Here is a 20,817-nt window from a genome sequence, read left to right as displayed (position 1 = left end):
TTTTGCTCTAAGTCGTGGCTTACATCAGAAAGTTGGCTTTGGTGCAAATTCTTGCGACCCGTGTGCACATTCTAACTGTTTCCATTAGTCTTAGGACCCCATACGTTATCTTCACCTCATTCCTTAATTAGTAACTAATGGTTTGTTTACCTTACACAATTCGTAACTGAGAGTTTGACCATTTGACCACATTTCAACATACTTCCCTCTGGGACATGTACAAAACACTCTTTGTATGGTTGGATGCATTCTCAGTTACTTAATTCCCTTATTTTTAGCTAATGAGCCCCTTTCTCCCTTTTAACCCTTTCAGTAAAGCTCCATCTATATTGCCCCACCAAACACACCCAGGGCAGATACAGCACGGGTTAGATACAGAGTGAAGCTCCCTCTACACTGACCCATCAAAAACTCCCAGTGCAGGTACAGCACAGATGAGATACAGAGTAAAGCTCCCTCTACACTGTACCATCAAACACTCCCAGAGCAGGTACAGCACAGGTCAGCTACAGAGTAAAGCTCCCTCAACACTGTCCCATCAAACACTCCCAGGGCAGGTACAGCACAGGTTAGTGTAGTGTATGTACCTTTAAGAGGAACTATGTTTTTTTGAAGCCCCTGTGTACTGTAGTACCGGTAGTGACCACTCGGGTATATAAGCCTGTATAGCGTCTTGTATAGTTAGTTCACCTCCAGACTTTGTTCAGTAAAAACTTGTTAAATCAACTCCTGCATTCCGTGTCTCCATTAACACACAGATTCAACAGTTAGATTGAGAGAAAAGCTCCCTCTACACTGTCCCGCCAAACACTCCCAGGGCAGGTAGAGCATGGGTTAGATACAGAGTAAAGTTCCCTCTGCACTGTTCCATCTACACTCCCAGGGCTTGTCCAGCACTGGTTAGATAAAGAGTAAAGCTCGCTCTACACTGTCCCATCAAACACTGCTAGGGCAGGTACAGCATGGGTTAGATACAGAGTAAAGCTCCCTCTACACATTCCCATCAAACACTACCAGGGCAGGTGCTGCCCGGGTTCAATACAGAGTAAATCTCCATCTACACGGCCCCATCAAACACTCACAGAGCAGGAACAGCACGGGATAGATACGGAGTAAAGCTCCATTTACACTGTCTATTCAAACACTCCCAGGGCAGGTACAGCATGCGTTAGATACAGAGTACAGCTCCCTCAACACTGTCCCATAAAAAATTCCAAGTCCAGGTACAGCACGGGTTAGACACAGTGTAAAGCTCCCTCTGCACTGATCCATGAAACAATCCCAGGGCAGGTACAGCACGGCATAGATACAGAGTAAAGCTCCCTCCACACTGTCCCATCAAACAGTCCCAAGGCAGGTACAGCACGGTTTAGATGCAGTGCAAAGCTCCATCTAGACTGCCCCATCAAACACTCACAGGAGAGGTACAGCACGGGTTAGATACAGAGTAAATCTCCCTCTACACTGTGCCATCAAACACTCCCAGGGCACGTATGGCATGTGGTAGATACAGAGTAAAACTCCCTCGACACTATCTCATCAAGCATTTCCATTGCAGGTCCAAAACGGTGTTAGATACAAAGTAAACCCCCCTCTACACTGTCCCATTAAACACTCCCAGGGCAGGTACAGCACGGGTTAGATACTGAGTAAAGCTCCATCTACACTGTCCCATCAAACACTCCCAGGGCAGGAACATCACATGTTTGATACAGAGTAAATCACGATCTACACAATCGCGTTAGACTCTCCTAGGGCAGGTACAGCACGGGTTAGATACAGAGTAAAGCTCCCTCTACACTCTCCCATCAAACACTTCCAGGGCAGGTAAAGCACGGGTTAGATGCAAAGTAAACCTCCCTCTACACTGTCCCATCAAACACTCCTAGGGCAGGTACAGCACGGGTTAGATACAGAGTAAAGCTCCCTCTACACTCTCCCATCAAACACTTCCAGGGCAGGTAAAGCACGGGTTAGATGCAAAGTAAACCTCCCTCTACACTCTCCCATTAAACACTCCCAGGGCAGGTACAGCACGGGATAGATACAGAATAAAACACCCGCTACATTGTCAAATCAAACACTCCCAGGGCAGGTACAGCACGGGTTAGATACAGAGTAAAGCTCACTCTACACTGTACCATGAAACACTCCCAGGGCAGGAACAGCACGGGTTTGATACAGAGTAAAGCTACCGCCACACAATCGCGTCAAACTGTCCTCGGGCAGGTGCAGCACGAGTTAGATACAGAGTAACGCTCCCTCTACGCTGTCCCATCAAACACTCCCGGGGCAGGTACAGCAAATGGTAGTTAAAGAGTAAATCTCCATCTACATTGTCCCATCTCATACTCCCAGTGCAGTTACAGCACTGGTTAGGTACATAGCAAAGCTCCCTCTACACTGTCCCATCAAACACTCCCAGGGCAGGTACAGCACGGGTTAGATACAGAGTTAAGCTCCCTCTGCACTGACCCATCAAACACTCCCAGGGCAGGTACAGCACGGGTTCGATACAGAGTAAAGCTCCCTCTACACTGACCCCACAAACACTCCCATGGCAGGTGCATACGCTGGTTAGATACAGAGTAAAGCTACATCTACACTGTCCAATCAAAAACTCCCAAGGCGTGTTTGCAGGCTGACATGGCTGCACGATGTCACAAGGACACTCTGTATTACGACACCGACAATGGGACACACACAAAATGACACACAGGAATCCGGAATGGGTGTTTCTGGCCACACAAATGGAGGGACAGAGAAAGACACTGAAGAAACCAAAGAGAGAGAGAGACAGACAGAGCGATTAACACGAGGCAGAGACAGAGACTGAGGGAAAACCGAGGCTGCGAGAGAAACAGAGAGGGAGGTAGACAGCCAGGGAAACGGAGACTGAGATGAAGAGAGAGACTTGCATGATGGTGCGTTCTGCTGTGCAAAGAAATTCCCTGTAGTTCCCTGTTTCTAAAATTGTTCCCTCCTGTGTAAAGATGATCGCTGCTGATTATAGATTTTCCCTGTTGTTTAGAGATTTTGTCTGCTTTGTAAAGATGTCCGCTATTGAGTAATGTGTTTCCTGTTGTGTAAAGGTTCTCCGTGTTGTGTAACGGGGTTCCGTTTTGTGTGAAGGTATTGCCTGTTGTGTAAAGGCCAAGAGCACCATCTGGTGCTGGCGACACGGCGCTGCAGGAATGCGTTGAGAGAAAGGGGAAGGCCAAGGCTGCTCCAAGTTTGAAGCATTTGCAGCTTATGTTGGTGCGAATAAAATGTTTTGAAAGTTGTGTTGCAGGTTCTTGTGTTTTTTGCAAGAAGGAAGTTGCTGTAAGTAAAGCATAAATTGTGATAACAAAACCTGACGCACTGAGCCTGAAATTTATCATAATTTAAGAGAAGAGAACAATAGGAAACATTTGCCCTCCTAATCACAACTTCCCCAGACTAATGGTATGAAAAACACATTTGACTCTCATCCTGAAGTCAGAGTCCAGATCCCCTCCCCACCCTTTTCGTTTGCAGAATGGATCTTCTCTTAACCATGTCTTAATGTAACTTTCGCTGTCTGGATAGGTTCGATTGACAAAAAGATACTGGTGTTAAATTAATTGGATTGCAGCACAGGAACAAATGGGAGGTGCTGTTGAACCGGCAAGATTGGAAGGGCGAACGGGGAAACGACGGAGAGATGACAGCAATGGGGGGCGCGGTCGATAGATTGCAAGAAATGGAAGAAAGAGTAAACGTGGTGTACATCTGAATAAGTGAGAGGCAGCAGGTGTGGGGACGAGTGAGTGAACGGTCTGAACTCAGTTGGTTGGGTGACGGTGTTTGTAGTGTTCGGTGCGGGGTTCGGGCCAATTATGGAGCAGAGGAAATTCTGCGATTCGGATCTAGCCTGTCAATAGCAACTGAAGGAAAAGGTGACCCAAAACCGGCATGCCTGCCTGGTTTACTGCTGGTGGTGAAGCGACGAAATTTATAAATGTCGCAATATCTGGCAGCGGTGGGATTCGAACCCACGCCCCCGAAGAGACTGGAGCCTTAATCCAGCGCCTTAGACCGCTCGGCCACGCTACCACATCAGTGCGTTAAGGAATCTGAAACTAGTGACTGGTGATTGAAATGTGCCTGGTCTTGTAAATAGCAGGGGAAACAAAAGGAAATTAAATTCGTGGACGGCAAACTCACTTCTGATGCAACCCACTATATCAGAAGCAGCTACGTGTTCACAAGGCAACACTAATAAATAAAAGTTTGCTGCAACACACCCATTGTAAATTTCATTCAAAATTTATCCCTGTTGTGTGTTGCAAGCAGGAAGTTGGTGTAAGTAAAGTGTGATAAAATTAAGTGCGTTGGATTGGGGTAGCAATAGAGCATTTTATTGTTGGTGTATATAAGAATGCAACTAGCAGAAGAAGGCTTCACGATCAATCGACCTCTGGGTTATGGGACCAGCACGCTTCCGCTGCTACACTCTGCTGTCGGTTAACAAACAATCCCGGCTGGTGCTTAGGTTCCGATGCCCCACAGTGCTGTGTGTTAGCGAGACAAATTTCAGCATCCAGCCTGTGTTGAAAACTATAGCATGGCCCTGAAACCGCCCAGAGACCCGGACCCCGCAGCACCCGTGTTTGCAGGCTGACATGGCTGCACGATGTCACAAGGACACTCTGTATTACGACACCGACAATGGGACACACACAAAATGACACACAGGAATCCGGAAAGGGTGTTTCTGGCCACACAAATGGAGGGACAGAGAAAGACACTGAAGAAACCAAAGAGAGAGAGAGACAGACAGAGCGATTAACACGAGGCAGAGACAGAGACTGAGGGAAAACCGAGACTGCGAGGGAAACAGAGAGGGAGGTAGACAGCCAGGGAAACGGAGACTGAGATGAAGAGAGAGACTTGCATGAAGGTGCGTTCTGCTGTGCAAAGAAATTCCCTGTAGTTCCCTGTTTCTAAAATTGTTCCCTCCTGTGTAAAGATGATCGCTGCTGATTATAGATTTTCCCTGTTGTTTAGAGATTTTGTCTGCTTTGTAAAGATGTCCGCTATTGAGTAATGTGTTTGCTGTTGTGTAAAGGTTCTCCGTGTTGTGTAACGGGGTTCCGTTTTGTGTGAAGGTATTGCCTGTTGTGTAAAGGCCAAGAGCACCATCTGGTGCTGACGACACGGCGCTGCAGGAATGCGTTGAGAGAAAGGGTAAGGCCAAGGCTGCTCCAAGTTTGCAGCATTTGCAGCTTATGTTGGTGCGAATAAAGTGTTTTGAAAGTTGTGTTGCAGGTTCTTGTGTTTTTTGCAAGAAGGAAGTTGCTGTAAGTAAAGCATAAATTGTGATAACAAAACCTGACGCACTGAGCCTGAAATTTATCATAATTTAAGAGAAGAGAACAATAGGAAAAATTTGCCCTCCTAATCACAACTTCCCCAGACTAATGGTATGAAAAACACATCTGACTCTCATCCTGAAGTCAGAGTCCAGATCCCCTCCCCACCCTTTTCTTTTGCAGAATGGATCTTCTCTTAACCATGTCTTAATGTAACTTTCGCTGTCTGGATAGGTTCGGTTGACAAAAAGATACTGGTGTTAAATTAATTGGATTGCAGCACAGGAACAAATGGGAGGTGCTGTTGAACCGGCAAGATTGGAAGGGCGAACGGGGAAACGACGGAGAGATGACAGCAATGGGGGGCGCGGTCGATAGATTGCAAGAAATGGAAGAAAGAGTAAACGTGGTGCACATCTGAATAAGTGAGAGGCAGCAGGTGTGGGGACGAGTGAGTGAACGGTCTGAATTCAGTTGGTTTGGTGAAGGTGTTTGTAGTGTTCGGTGCGGGGTTCAGGCCAATTTATGGAGCACAGGAAATTCTGCGATTCGGATCAGCCTGTCAATAGCAACTGAAGGAAAAGGTGACCCAAAACCGGCATGCCTGCCTGGTTTACTGCTGGTGGTGAAGCGACGAAATTTATAAATGTCGCAATATCTGGCAGCGGTGGGATTCGAACCCACGCCCCCGAAGAGACTGGAGCCTTAGTCTAGCGCCTTAGACCGCTCGGCCACGCTACCACGTCAGTGCGCTAAGCAATCTGAAACTAGTGACTGGTGATTGAAATGTGGCCTGGTCTTGTAAATAGCAGGGGAAACAAACGGAAATTAAATTCGTGGACGGCAAACTCACTTCTGATGCAACCCACTATATCAGAAGCAGCTACGTGTTCACAAGGCAACACTAATAAATAAAAGTTTGCTGCAACACACCCATTGTAAATTTCATTCAAAATTTATCCCTGTTGTGTGTTGCAAGCAGGAAGTTGGTGTAAGTAAAGTGTGATAAAATTAAGTGCGTTGGATTGGGGTAGCAATAGAGCATTTTATTGTTGGTGTATATAAGAATGCAACTAGCAGAAGAAGGCTTCACGATCAATCGACCTCTGGGTTATGGGACAAGCACGCTTCCGCTGCTACACTCTGCTGTCGGTTAGCAAACAATCCCGGCTGGTGCTTAGGTTCCGATGCCCCACAGTGCTGTGTGTTAGCGAGACAAATTTCAGCATCCAGCCTGTGTTGAAAACTATAGCATGGCCCTGAAACCGCCCAGAGACCCGGACCCCGCAGCACCCGTGTTTGCAGGCTGACATGGCTGCACGATGTCACAAGGACAATCTGTATTACCACACCGACAATGGGACACACACAAAATGACACACAGGAATCCGGAAAGGGTGTTTCTGGCCACACAAATGGAGGGACAGAGAAAGACACTGAAGAAACCAAAGAGAGAGAGAGACAGACAGAGCGATTAACACGAGGCAGAGACAGAGACTGAGGGAAAACCGAGACTGCGAGGGAAACAGAGAGGGAGGTAGACAGCCAGGGAAACGGAGACTGAGATGAAGAGAGAGACTTGCATGAAGGTGCGTTCTGCTGTGCAAAGAAATTCCCTGTAGTTCCCTGTTTCTAAAATTGTTCCCTCCTGTGTAAAGATGATCGCTGCTGATTATAGATTTTCCCTGTTGTTTAGAGATTTTGTCTGCTTTGTAAAGATGTCCGCTATTGAGTAATGTGTTTGCTGTTGTGTAAAGGTTCTCCGTGTTGTGTAACGGGCTTCCGTTTTGTGTGAAGGTATTGCCTGTTGTGTAAAGGCCAAGAGCACCATCTGGTGCTGACGACACGGCGCTGCAGGAATGCGTTGAGAGAAAGGGTAAGGCCAAGGCTGCTCCAAGTTTGCAGCATTTGCAGCTTATGTTGGTGCGAATAAAGTGTTTTGAAAGTTGTGTTGCAGGTTCTTGTGTTTTTTGCAAGAAGGAAGTTGCTGTAAGTAAAGCATAAATTGTGATAACAAAACCTGACGCACTGAGCCTGAAATTTATCATAATTTAAGAGAAGAGAACAATAGGAAAAATTTGCCCTCCTAATCACAACTTCCCCAGACTAATGGTATGAAAAACACATCTGACTCTCATCCTGAAGTCAGAGTCCAGATCCCCTCCCCACCCTTTTCTTTTGCAGAATGGATCTTCTCTTAACCATGTCTTAATGTAACTTTCGCTGTCTGGATAGGTTCGGTTGACAAAAAGATACTGGTGTTAAATTAATTGGATTGCAGCACAGGAACAAATGGGAGGTGCTGTTGAACCGGCAAGATTGGAAGGGCGAACGGGGAAACGACGGAGAGATGACAGCAATGGGGGGCGCGGTCGATAGATTGCAAGAAATGGAAGAAAGAGTAAACGTGGTGTACATCTGAATAAGTGAGAGGCAGCAGGTGTGGGGACGAGTGAGTGAACGGTCTGAATTCAGTTGGTTGGGTGATGGTGTTTGTAGTGTTCGGTGCGGGGTTCAGGCCAATTATGGAGCAGAGGAAATTCTGCGATTCGGATCAGCCTGTCAATAGCAACTGAAGGAAAAGGTGACCCAAAACCGGCATGCCTGCCTGGTTTACTGCTGGTGGTGAAGCGACGAAATTTATAAATGTCGCAATATCTGGCAGCGGTGCGATTCGAACCCACGCCCCCGAAGAGACTGGAGCCTTAGTCCAGCGCCTTAGACCGCTCGGCCACGCTACCACGTCAGTGCATTAAGGAATCTGAAACTAGTGACTGGTGATTGAAATGTGGCCTGCTCTTGTAAATAGCAGGGGAAACAAAAGGAAATTAAATTCGTGGACGGCAAACTCACTTCTGATGCAACCCACTATATCAGAAGCAGCTACGTGTTCACAAGGCAACACTAATAAATAAAAGTTTGCTGCAACACACCCATTGTAAATTTCATTCAAAATTTATCCCTGTTGTGTGTTGCAAGCAGGAAGTTGGTGTAAGTAAAGTGTGATAAAATTAAGTGCGTTTGATTGGGGTAGCAATAGAGCATTTTATTGTTGGTGTATATAAGAATGCAACTAGCAGAAGAAGGCTTACGATCAATCGACCTCTGGGTTATGGGACCAGCACGCTTCCGCTGCTACACTCTGCTGTCGGTTAACAAACAATCCCGGCTGGTGCTTAGGTTCCGATGCCCCACAGTGCTGTGTGTTAGCGAGACAAATTTCAGCATCCAGCCTGTGTTGAAAACTATAGCATGGCCCTGAAACCGCCCAGAGACCCGGACACCGCAGCACCCGTGTTTGCAGGCTGACATGGCTGCACGATGTCACAAGGACACTCTGTATTACGACACCGACAATGGGACACACACAAAATGACACACAGGAGTCCGGAAAGGGTGTTTCTGGCCACACAAATGGAGGGACAGAGAAAGACACTGAAGAAACCAAAGAGAGAGAGAGACAGACAGAGCGATTAACACGAGGCAGAGACAGAGACTGAGGGAAAACCGAGGCTGCGAGAGAAACAGAGAGGGAGGTAGACAGCCAGGGAAACGGAGACTGAGATGAAGAGAGAGACTTGCATGAAGGTGCGTTCTGCTGTGCAAAGAAATTCCCTGTAGTGTAAAGATGTTCCCTGTTATATAAAATTGTTCCCTCCTGTGTAAAGATGATCGCTGCTGATTATAGATTTTCCCTGTTGTTTAGAGATTTTGTCTGCTTTGTAAAGATGTCCGCTATTGAGTAATGTGTTTGCTGTTGTGTAAAGGTTCTCCGTGTTGTGTAACGGGCTTCCGTTTTGTGTGAAGGTATTGCCTGTTGTGTAAAGGCCAAGAGCACCATCTGGTGCTGGCGACCCGGCGCTGCAGGAATGCGTTGAGAGAAAGGGTAAGGCCAAGGCTGCTCCAAGTTTGCAGCATTTGCAGCTTATGTTGGTGCGAATAAAGTGTTTTGAAAGTTGTGTTGCAGGTTCTTGTGTTTTTTGCAAGAAGGAAGTTGCTGTAAGTAAAGCATAAATTGTGATAACAAAACCTGACGCACTGAGCCTGAAATTTATCATAATTTAAGAGAAGAGAACAATAGGAAAAATTTGCCCTCCTAATCACAACTTCCCCAGACTAATGGTATGAAAAACACATCTGACTCTCATCCTGAAGTCAGAGTCCAGATCCCCTCCCCACCCTTTTCGTTTGCAGAATGGATCTTCTCTTAACCATGTCTTAATGTAACTTTCGCTGTCTGGATAGGTTCGATTGACAAAAAGATACTGGTGTTAAATTAATTGGATTGCAGCACAGGAACAAATGGGAGGTGCTGTTCAACCGGCAAGATTGGAAGGGCGAACGGGGAAACGACGGAGAGATGGTGGGTGCGAGAGTGACAGCAATGGGGGGGGCGCGGTCGATAGATTGCAAGAAATGGAAGAAAGAGTAAACGTGGTGTGCATCTGAATAAGTGAGAGGCAGCAGGTGTGGGGACGAGTGAGTGAACGGTCTGAATTCAGTTGGTTGGGTGTTCGGTGCGGGGTTCAGGCCAATTATGGAGCAGAGGAAATTCTGCGATTCGGATCAGCCTGTCAATAGCAACTGAAGGAAAAGGTGACCCAAAACCGGCATGCCTGCCTGGTTTACTGCTGGTGGTGAAGCGACGAAATTTATAAATGTCGCAATATCTGGCAGCGGTGCGATTCGAACCCACGCCCCCGAAGAGACTGGAGCCTTAATCCAGCGCCTTAGACCGCTCGGCCACGCTACCACGTCAGTGCGCTAAGGAATCTGAAACTAGTGACTGGTGATTGAAATGTGGCCTGGTCTTGTAAATAGCAGGGGAAACAAACGGAAATTAAATTCGTGGACGGCAAACTCACTTCTGATGCAACCCACTATATCAGAAGCAGCTACGTGTTCACAAGGCAACACTAATAAATAAAAGTTTGCTGCAACACACCCATTGTAAATTTCATTCAAAATTTATCCCTGTTGTGTGTTGCAAGCAGGAAGTTGGTGTAAGTAAAGTGTGATAAAATTAAGTGCGTTGGATTGGGGTAGCAATAGAGCATTTTATTGTTGGTGTATATAAGAATGCAACTAGCAGAAGAAGGCTTCACGATCAATCGACCTCTGGGTTATGGGACAAGCACGCTTCCGCTGCTACACTCTGCTGTCGGTTAGCAAACAATCCCGGCTGGTGCTTAGGTTCCGATGCCCCACAGTGCTGTGTGTTAGCGAGACAAATTTCAGCATCCAGCCTGTGTTGAAAACTATAGCATGGCCCTGAAACCGCCCAGAGACCCGGACCCCGCAGCACCCGTGTTTGCAGGCTGACATGGCTGCACGATGTCACAAGGACACTCTGTATTACCACACCGACAATGGGACACACACAAAATGACACACAGGAATCCGGAAAGGGTGTTTCTGGCCACACAAATGGAGGGACAGAGAAAGACACTGAAGAAACCAAAGAGAGAGAGAGACAGACAGAGCGATTAACACGAGGCAGAGACAGAGACTGAGGGAAAACCGAGACTGCGAGGGAAACAGAGAGGGAGGTAGACAGCCAGGGAAACGGAGACTGAGATGAAGAGAGAGACTTGCATGAAGGTGCGTTCTGCTGTGCAAAGAAATTCCCTGTAGTTCCCTGTTTCTAAAATTGTTCCCTCCTGTGTAAAGATGATCGCTGCTGATTATAGATTTTCCCTGTTGTTTAGAGATTTTGTCTGCTTTGTAAAGATGTCCGCTATTGAGTAATGTGTTTGCTGTTGTGTAAAGGTTCTCCGTGTTGTGTAACGGGCTTCCGTTTTGTGTGAAGGTATTGCCTGTTGTGTAAAGGCCAAGAGCACCATCTGGTGCTGACGACACGGCGCTGCAGGAATGCGTTGAGAGAAAGGGTAAGGCCAAGGCTGCTCCAAGTTTGCAGCATTTGCAGCTTATGTTGGTGCGAATAAAGTGTTTTGAAAGTTGTGTTGCAGGTTCTTGTGTTTTTTGCAAGAAGGAAGTTGCTGTAAGTAAAGCATAAATTGTGATAACAAAACCTGACGCACTGAGCCTGAAATTTATCATAATTTAAGAGAAGAGAACAATAGGAAAAATTTGCCCTCCTAATCACAACTTCCCCAGACTAATGGTATGAAAAACACATCTGACTCTCATCCTGAAGTCAGAGTCCAGATCCCCTCCCCACCCTTTTCTTTTGCAGAATGGATCTTCTCTTAACCATGTCTTAATGTAACTTTCGCTGTCTGGATAGGTTCGGTTGACAAAAAGATACTGGTGTTAAATTAATTGGATTGCAGCACAGGAACAAATGGGAGGTGCTGTTGAACCGGCAAGATTGGAAGGGCGAACGGGGAAACGACGGAGAGATGACAGCAATGGGGGGCGCGGTCGATAGATTGCAAGAAATGGAAGAAAGAGTAAACGTGGTGTACATCTGAATAAGTGAGAGGCAGCAGGTGTGGGGACGAGTGAGTGAACGGTCTGAATTCAGTTGGTTGGGTGACGGTGTTTGTAGTGTTCGGTGCGGGGTTCAGGCCAATTATGGAGCAGAGGAAATTCTGCGATTCGGATCAGCCTGTCAATAGCAACTGAAGGAAAAGGTGACCCAAAACCGGCATGCCTGCCTGGTTTACTGCTGGTGGTGAAGCGACGAAATTTATAAATGTCGCAATATCTGGCAGCGGTGCGATTCGAACCCACGCCCCCGAAGAGACTGGAGCCTTAATCCAGCGCCTTAGACCGCTCGGCCACGCTACCACGTCAGTGCATTAAGGAATCTGAAACTAGTGACTGGTGATTGAAATGTGGCCTGCTCTTGTAAATAGCAGGGGAAACAAAAGGAAATTAAATTCGTGGACGGCAAACTCACTTCTGATGCAACCCACTATATCAGAAGCAGCTACGTGTTCACAAGGCAACACTAATAAATAAAAGTTTGCTGCAACACACCCATTGTAAATTTCATTCAAAATTTATCCCTGTTGTGTGTTGCAAGCAGGAAGTTGGTGTAAGTAAAGTGTGATAAAATTAAGTGCGTTTGATTGGGGTAGCAATAGAGCATTTTATTGTTGGTGTATATAAGAATGCAACTAGCAGAAGAAGGCTTACGATCAATCGACCTCTGGGTTATGGGACCAGCACGCTTCCGCTGCTACACTCTGCTGTCGGTTAACAAACAATCCCGGCTGGTGCTTAGGTTCCGATGCCCCACAGTGCTGTGTGTTAGCGAGACAAATTTCAGCATCCAGCCTGTGTTGAAAACTATAGCATGGCCCTGAAACCGCCCAGAGACCCGGACACCGCAGCACCCGTGTTTGCAGGCTGACATGGCTGCACGATGTCACAAGGACACTCTGTATTACGACACCGACAATGGGACACACACAAAATGACACACAGGAGTCCGGAAAGGGTGTTTCTGGCCACACAAATGGAGGGACAGAGAAAGACACTGAAGAAACCAAAGAGAGAGAGAGACAGACAGAGCGATTAACACGAGGCAGAGACAGAGACTGAGGGAAAACCGAGGCTGCGAGAGAAACAGAGAGGGAGGTAGACAGCCAGGGAAACGGAGACTGAGATGAAGAGAGAGACTTGCATGAAGGTGCGTTCTGCTGTGCAAAGAAATTCCCTGTAGTGTAAAGATGTTCCCTGTTATATAAAATTGTTCCCTCCTGTGTAAAGATGATCGCTGCTGATTATAGATTTTCCCTGTTGTTTAGAGATTTTGTCTGCTTTGTAAAGATGTCCGCTATTGAGTAATGTGTTTGCTGTTGTGTAAAGGTTCTCCGTGTTGTGTAACGGGCTTCCGTTTTGTGTGAAGGTATTGCCTGTTGTGTAAAGGCCAAGAGCACCATCTGGTGCTGGCGACCCGGCGCTGCAGGAATGCGTTGAGAGAAAGGGTAAGGCCAAGGCTGCTCCAAGTTTGCAGCATTTGCAGCTTATGTTGGTGCGAATAAAGTGTTTTGAAAGTTGTGTTGCAGGTTCTTGTGTTTTTTGCAAGAAGGAAGTTGCTGTAAGTAAAGCATAAATTGTGATAACAAAACCTGACGCACTGAGCCTGAAATTTATCATAATTTAAGAGAAGAGAACAATAGGAAAAATTTGCCCTCCTAATCACAACTTCCCCAGACTAATGGTATGAAAAACACATCTGACTCTCATCCTGAAGTCAGAGTCCAGATCCCCTCCCCACCCTTTTCGTTTGCAGAATGGATCTTCTCTTAACCATGTCTTAATGTAACTTTCGCTGTCTGGATAGGTTCGATTGACAAAAAGATACTGGTGTTAAATTAATTGGATTGCAGCACAGGAACAAATGGGAGGTGCTGTTCAACCGGCAAGATTGGAAGGGCGAACGGGGAAACGACGGAGAGATGGTGGGTGCGAGAGTGACAGCAATGGGGGGGGCGCGGTCGATAGATTGCAAGAAATGGAAGAAAGAGTAAACGTGGTGTGCATCTGAATAAGTGAGAGGCAGCAGGTGTGGGGACGAGTGAGTGAACGGTCTGAATTCAGTTGGTTGGGTGTTCGGTGCGGGGTTCAGGCCAATTATGGAGCAGAGGAAATTCTGCGATTCGGATCAGCCTGTCAATAGCAACTGAAGGAAAAGGTGACCCAAAACCGGCATGCCTGCCTGGTTTACTGCTGGTGGTGAAGCGACGAAATTTATAAATGTCGCAATATCTGGCAGCGGTGCGATTCGAACCCACGCCCCCGAAGAGACTGGAGCCTTAATCCAGCGCCTTAGACCGCTCGGCCACGCTACCACGTCAGTGCGCTAAGGAATCTGAAACTAGTGACTGGTGATTGAAATGTGGCCTGGTCTTGTAAATAGCAGGGGAAACAAACGGAAATTAAATTCGTGGACGGCAAACTCACTTCTGATGCAACCCACTATATCAGAAGCAGCTACGTGTTCACAAGGCAACACTAATAAATAAAAGTTTGCTGCAACACACCCATTGTAAATTTCATTCAAAATTTATCCCTGTTGTGTGTTGCAAGCAGGAAGTTGGTGTAAGTAAAGTGTGATAAAATTAAGTGCGTTGGATTGGGGTAGCAATAGAGCATTTTATTGTTGGTGTATATAAGAATGCAACTAGCAGAAGAAGGCTTCACGATCAATCGACCTCTGGGTTATGGGACAAGCACGCTTCCGCTGCTACACTCTGCTGTCGGTTAGCAAACAATCCCGGCTGGTGCTTAGGTTCCGATGCCCCACAGTGCTGTGTGTTAGCGAGACAAATTTCAGCATCCAGCCTGTGTTGAAAACTATAGCATGGCCCTGAAACCGCCCAGAGACCCGGACCCCGCAGCACCCGTGTTTGCAGGCTGACATGGCTGCACGATGTCACAAGGACACTCTGTATTACCACACCGACAATGGGACACACACAAAATGACACACAGGAATCCGGAAAGGGTGTTTCTGGCCACACAAATGGAGGGACAGAGAAAGACACTGAAGAAACCAAAGAGAGAGAGAGACAGACAGAGCGATTAACACGAGGCAGAGACAGAGACTGAGGGAAAACCGAGACTGCGAGGGAAACAGAGAGGGAGGTAGACAGCCAGGGAAACGGAGACTGAGATGAAGAGAGAGACTTGCATGAAGGTGCGTTCTGCTGTGCAAAGAAATTCCCTGTAGTTCCCTGTTTCTAAAATTGTTCCCTCCTGTGTAAAGATGATCGCTGCTGATTATAGATTTTCCCTGTTGTTTAGAGATTTTGTCTGCTTTGTAAAGATGTCCGCTATTGAGTAATGTGTTTGCTGTTGTGTAAAGGTTCTCCGTGTTGTGTAACGGGCTTCCGTTTTGTGTGAAGGTATTGCCTGTTGTGTAAAGGCCAAGAGCACCATCTGGTGCTGACGACACGGCGCTGCAGGAATGCGTTGAGAGAAAGGGTAAGGCCAAGGCTGCTCCAAGTTTGCAGCATTTGCAGCTTATGTTGGTGCGAATAAAGTGTTTTGAAAGTTGTGTTGCAGGTTCTTGTGTTTTTTGCAAGAAGGAAGTTGCTGTAAGTAAAGCATAAATTGTGATAACAAAACCTGACGCACTGAGCCTGAAATTTATCATAATTTAAGAGAAGAGAACAATAGGAAAAATTTGCCCTCCTAATCACAACTTCCCCAGACTAATGGTATGAAAAACACATCTGACTCTCATCCTGAAGTCAGAGTCCAGATCCCCTCCCCACCCTTTTCTTTTGCAGAATGGATCTTCTCTTAACCATGTCTTAATGTAACTTTCGCTGTCTGGATAGGTTCGGTTGACAAAAAGATACTGGTGTTAAATTAATTGGATTGCAGCACAGGAACAAATGGGAGGTGCTGTTGAACCGGCAAGATTGGAAGGGCGAACGGGGAAACGACGGAGAGATGACAGCAATGGGGGGCGCGGTCGATAGATTGCAAGAAATGGAAGAAAGAGTAAACGTGGTGTACATCTGAATAAGTGAGAGGCAGCAGGTGTGGGGACGAGTGAGTGAACGGTCTGAATTCAGTTGGTTGGGTGACGGTGTTTGTAGTGTTCGGTGCGGGGTTCAGGCCAATTATGGAGCAGAGGAAATTCTGCGATTCGGATCAGCCTGTCAATAGCAACTGAAGGAAAAGGTGACCCAAAACCGGCATGCCTGCCTGGTTTACTGCTGGTGGTGAAGCGACGAAATTTATAAATGTCGCAATATCTGGCAGCGGTGCGATTCGAACCCACGCCCCCGAAGAGACTGGAGCCTTAATCCAGCGCCTTAGACCGCTCGGCCACGCTACCACGTCAGTGCATTAAGGAATCTGAAACTAGTGACTGGTGATTGAAATGTGGCCTGCTCTTGTAAATAGCAGGGGAAACAAAAGGAAATTAAATTCGTGGACGGCAAACTCACTTCTGATGCAACCCACTATATCAGAAGCAGCTACGTGTTCACAAGGCAACACTAATAAATAAAAGTTTGCTGCAACACACCCATTGTAAATTTCATTCAAAATTTATCCCTGTTGTGTGTTGCAAGCAGGAAGTTGGTGTAAGTAAAGTGTGATAAAATTAAGTGCGTTTGATTGGGGTAGCAATAGAGCATTTTATTGTTGGTGTATATAAGAATGCAACTAGCAGAAGAAGGCTTACGATCAATCGACCTCTGGGTTATGGGACCAGCACGCTTCCGCTGCTACACTCTGCTGTCGGTTAACAAACAATCCCGGCTGGTGCTTAGGTTCCGATGCCCCACAGTGCTGTGTGTTAGCGAGACAAATTTCAGCATCCAGCCTGTGTTGAAAACTATAGCATGGCCCTGAAACCGCCCAGAGACCCGGACACCGCAGCACCCGTGTTTGCAGGCTGACATGGCTGCACGATGTCACAAGGACACTCTGTATTACGACACCGACAATGGGACACACACAAAATGACACACAGGAGTCCGGAAAGGGTGTTTCTGGCCACACAAATGGAGGGACAGAGAAAGACACTGAAGAAACCAAAGAGAGAGAGAGACAGACAGAGCGATTAACACGAGGCAGAGACAGAGACTGAGGGAAAACCGAGGCTGCGAGAGAAACAGAGAGGGAGGTAGACAGCCAGGGAAACGGAGACTGAGATGAAGAGAGAGACTTGCATGAAGGTGCGTTCTGCTGTGCAAAGAAATTCCCTGTAGTGTAAAGATGTTCCCTGTTATATAAAATTGTTCCCTCCTGTGTAAAGATGATCGCTGCTGATTATAGATTTTCCCTGTTGTTTAGAGATTTTGTCTGCTTTGTAAAGATGTCCGCTATTGAGTAATGTGTTTGCTGTTGTGTAAAGGTTCTCCGTGTTGTGTAACGGGCTTCCGTTTTGTGTGAAGGTATTGCCTGTTGTGTAAAGGCCAAGAGCACCATCTGGTGCTGGCGACCCGGCGCTGCAGGAATGCGTTGAGAGAAAGGGTAAGGCCAAGGCTGCTCCAAGTTTGCAGCATTTGCAGCTTATGTTGGTGCGAATAAAGTGTTTTGAAAGTTGTGTTGCAGGTTCTTGTGTTTTTTGCAAGAAGGAAGTTGCTGTAAGTAAAGCATAAATTGTGATAACAAAACCTGACGCACTGAGCCTGAAATTTATCATAATTTAAGAGAAGAGAACAATAGGAAAAATTTGCCCTCCTAATCACAACTTCCCCAGACTAATGGTATGAAAAACACATCTGACTCTCATCCTGAAGTCAGAGTCCAGATCCCCTCCCCACCCTTTTCGTTTGCAGAATGGATCTTCTCTTAACCATGTCTTAATGTAACTTTCGCTGTCTGGATAGGTTCGATTGACAAAAAGATACTGGTGTTAAATTAATTGGATTGCAGCACAGGAACAAATGGGAGGTGCTGTTCAACCGGCAAGATTGGAAGGGCGAACGGGGAAACGACGGAGAGATGGTGGGTGCGAGAGTGACAGCAATGGGGGGGGCGCGGTCGATAGATTGCAAGAAATGGAAGAAAGAGTAAACGTGGTGTGCATCTGAATAAGTGAGAGGCAGCAGGTGTGGGGACGAGTGAGTGAACGGTCTGAATTCAGTTGGTTGGGTGTTCGGTGCGGGGTTCAGGCCAATTATGGAGCAGAGGAAATTCTGCGATTCGGATCAGCCTGTCAATAGCAACTGAAGGAAAAGGTGACCCAAAACCGGCATGCCTGCCTGGTTTACTGCTGGTGGTGAAGCGACGAAATTTATAAATGTCGCAATATCTGGCAGCGGTGGGATTCGAACCCACGCCCCCGAAGAGACTGGAGCCTTAGTCCAGCGCCTTAGACCGCTCGGCCACGCTACCACGTCAGTGCGCTAAGGAATCTGAAACTAGTGACTGGTGATTGAAATGTGGCCTGGCCTTGTAAATAGCAGGGGAAACAAAAGGAAATTAAATTCGTGGACGGCAAACTCACTTCTGATGCAACCCACTATATCAGAAGCAGCTACGTGTTCACAAGGCAACATTAATAAATAAAAGTTTGCTGCAACACACCCATTGTAAATTTCATTCAAAATTTATCCCTGTTGTGTGTTGCAAGCAGGAAGTTGGTGTAAGTAAAGTGTGATAAAATTAAGTGCGTTTGATTGGGGTAGCAATAGAGCATTTTATTGTTGGTGTATATAAGAATGCAACTAGCAGAAGAAGGCTTACGATCAATCGACCTCTGGGTTATGGGACCAGCACGCTTCCGCTGCTACACTCTGCTGTCGGTTAACAAACAATCCCGGCTGGTGCTTAGGTTCCGATGCCCCACAGTGCTGTGTGTTAGCGAGACAAATTTCAGCATCCAGCCTGTGTTGAAAACTATAGCATGGCCCTGAAACCGCCCAGAGACCCGGACCCCGCAGCGCCCGTGTTTGCAGGCTGACATGGCTGCACGATGTCACAAGGACACTCTGTATTACGACACCGACAATGGGACACACACAAAATGACACACAGGAATCCGGAAAGGGTGTTTCTGGCCACACAAATGGAGGGACAGAGAAAGACACTGAGGAAACCAAAGAGAGAGAGAGACAGACAGAGCGATTAACACGAGGCAGAGACAGAGACTGAGGGAAAACCGAGACTGCGACAGAAACAGAGAGGGAGGTAGACAGCCAGGGAAACGGAGACTGAGATGAAAAGAGAGACTTGCATGATGGTGCGTTCTGCTGTGCAAAGAAATTCCCTGTAGTGTAAAGATGTTCCCTGTTATATAAAATTGTTCCCTCCTGTGTAAAGATGATCGCTGCTGATTATAGATTTTCCCTGTTGTTTAGAGATTTTGTCTGCTTTGTAAAGATGTCCGCTATTGAGCAATGTGTTTCCTGTTGTGTAAAGGTTCTCCGTGTTGTGTAACGGGGTTCCGTTTTGTGTGAAGGTATTGCCTGTTGGGTAAAGGCCAAGAGCACCATCTGGTGCTGGCGACACGGCGCTGCAGGAATGCGTTGAGAGAAAGGGGAAGGCCAAGGCTGCTCCAAGTTTGAAGCATTTGCAGCTTGTGTTGGTGCGAATAAAGTGTTTTGAAAGTTGTGTTGCAGGTTCTTGTGTTTTTTGCAAGAAGGAAGTTGCTGTAAGTAAAGCATAAATTGTGATAACAAAACCTGACGCACTGAGCCTGAAATTTATCATAATTTAAGAGAAGAGAACAATAGGAAAAATTTGCCCTCCTAATCACAACTTCCCCAGACTAATGGTATGAAAAACACATCTGACTCTCATCCTGAAGTCAGAGTCCAGATCCCCTCCCCACCCTTTTCGTTTGCAGAATGGATCTTCTCTTAACCATGTCTTAATGTAACTTTCGCTGTCTGGATAGGTTCGATTGACAAAAAGATACTGGTGTTAAATTAATTGGATTGCAGCACAGGAACAAATGGGAGGTGCTGTTCAACCGGCAAGATTGGAAGGGCGAACGGGGAAACGACGGAGAGATGACAGCAATGGGGGGCGCGGTCGATAGATTGCAAGAAATGGAAGAAAGAGTAAACGTGGTGTACATCTGAATAAGTGAGAGGCAGCAGGTGTGGGGACGAGTGAGTGAACGGTCTGAATTCAGTTGGTTGGGTGACGGTGTTTGTAGTGTTCGGTGCGGGGTTCGGGCCAATTATGGAGCAGAGGAAATTCTGCGATTCGGATCAGCCTGTCAATAGCAACTGAAGGAAAAGGTGACCCAAAACCGGCATGCCTGCCTGGTTTACTGCTGGTGGTGAAGCGACGAAATTTATAAATGTCGCAATATCTGGCAGCGGTGCGATTCGAACCCAGGCCCCCGAAGAGACTGGAGCCTTAATCCAGCGCCTTAGACCGCTCGGCCACGCTACCACGTCAGTGCATTAAGGAATCTGAAACTAGTGACTGGTGATTGAAATGTGGCCTGCTCTTGTAAATAGCAGGGGAAACAAAAGGAAATTAAATTCGTGGACGGCAAACTCACTTCTGATGCAACCCACTATATCAGAAGCAGCTACGTGTTCACAAGGCAACACTAATAAATAAAAGTTTGCTGCAACACACCCATTGTAAATTTCATTCAAAATTTATCCCTGTTGTGTGTTGCAAGCAGGAAGTTGGTGTAAGTAAAGTGTGATAAAATTAAGTGCGTTTGATTGGGGTAGCAATAGAGCATTTTATTGTTGGTGTATATAAGAATGCAACTAGCAGAAGAAGGCTTACGATCAATCGACCTCTGGGTTATGGGACCAGCACGCTTCCGCTGCTACACTCTGCTGTCGGTTAACAAACAATCCCGGCTGGTGCTTAGGTTCCGATGCCCCACAGTGCTGTGTGTTAGCGAGACAAATTTCAGCATCCAGCCTGTGTTGAAAACTATAGCATGGCCCTGAAACCGCCCAGAGACCCGGACACCGCAGCACCCGTGTTTGCAGGCTGACATGGCTGCACGATGTCACAAGGACACTCTGTATTACGACACCGACAATGGGACACACACAAAATGACACACAGGAGTCCGGAAAGGGTGTTTCTGGCCACACAAATGGAGGGACAGAGAAAGACA

At 46.8% G+C, this 20,817-nt stretch overlaps 2 non-coding genes across 2 annotated transcripts; both read right to left on the bottom strand.

The window, feature by feature from the left end:
• Window positions 1–3,995: 3,995 nt before the first annotated feature.
• On the bottom strand, window positions 3,996–4,077 carry trnal-aag (transfer RNA leucine (anticodon AAG)). Its single transcript has one exon. It is a non-coding gene; the product is annotated as a tRNA-Leu (tRNA).
• Window positions 4,078–18,031: 13,954 nt separating this feature from the next.
• Window positions 18,032–18,113, bottom strand: trnal-aag (transfer RNA leucine (anticodon AAG)). The gene has a single exon. It is a non-coding gene; the product is annotated as a tRNA-Leu (tRNA).
• Between the last annotated feature and the right edge of the window lie 2,704 nt (window positions 18,114–20,817).

Source organism: Somniosus microcephalus, unplaced genomic scaffold, assembly GCF_052327205.1.
Source record: "Somniosus microcephalus isolate GS21.2 unplaced genomic scaffold, FLI_Smic_1.0 unresolved_chr5, whole genome shotgun sequence".
Taxonomy (NCBI): domain Eukaryota; kingdom Metazoa; phylum Chordata; class Chondrichthyes; order Squaliformes; family Somniosidae; genus Somniosus; species Somniosus microcephalus.
This window is presented reverse-complemented; position numbering and strand designations above follow the sequence as displayed.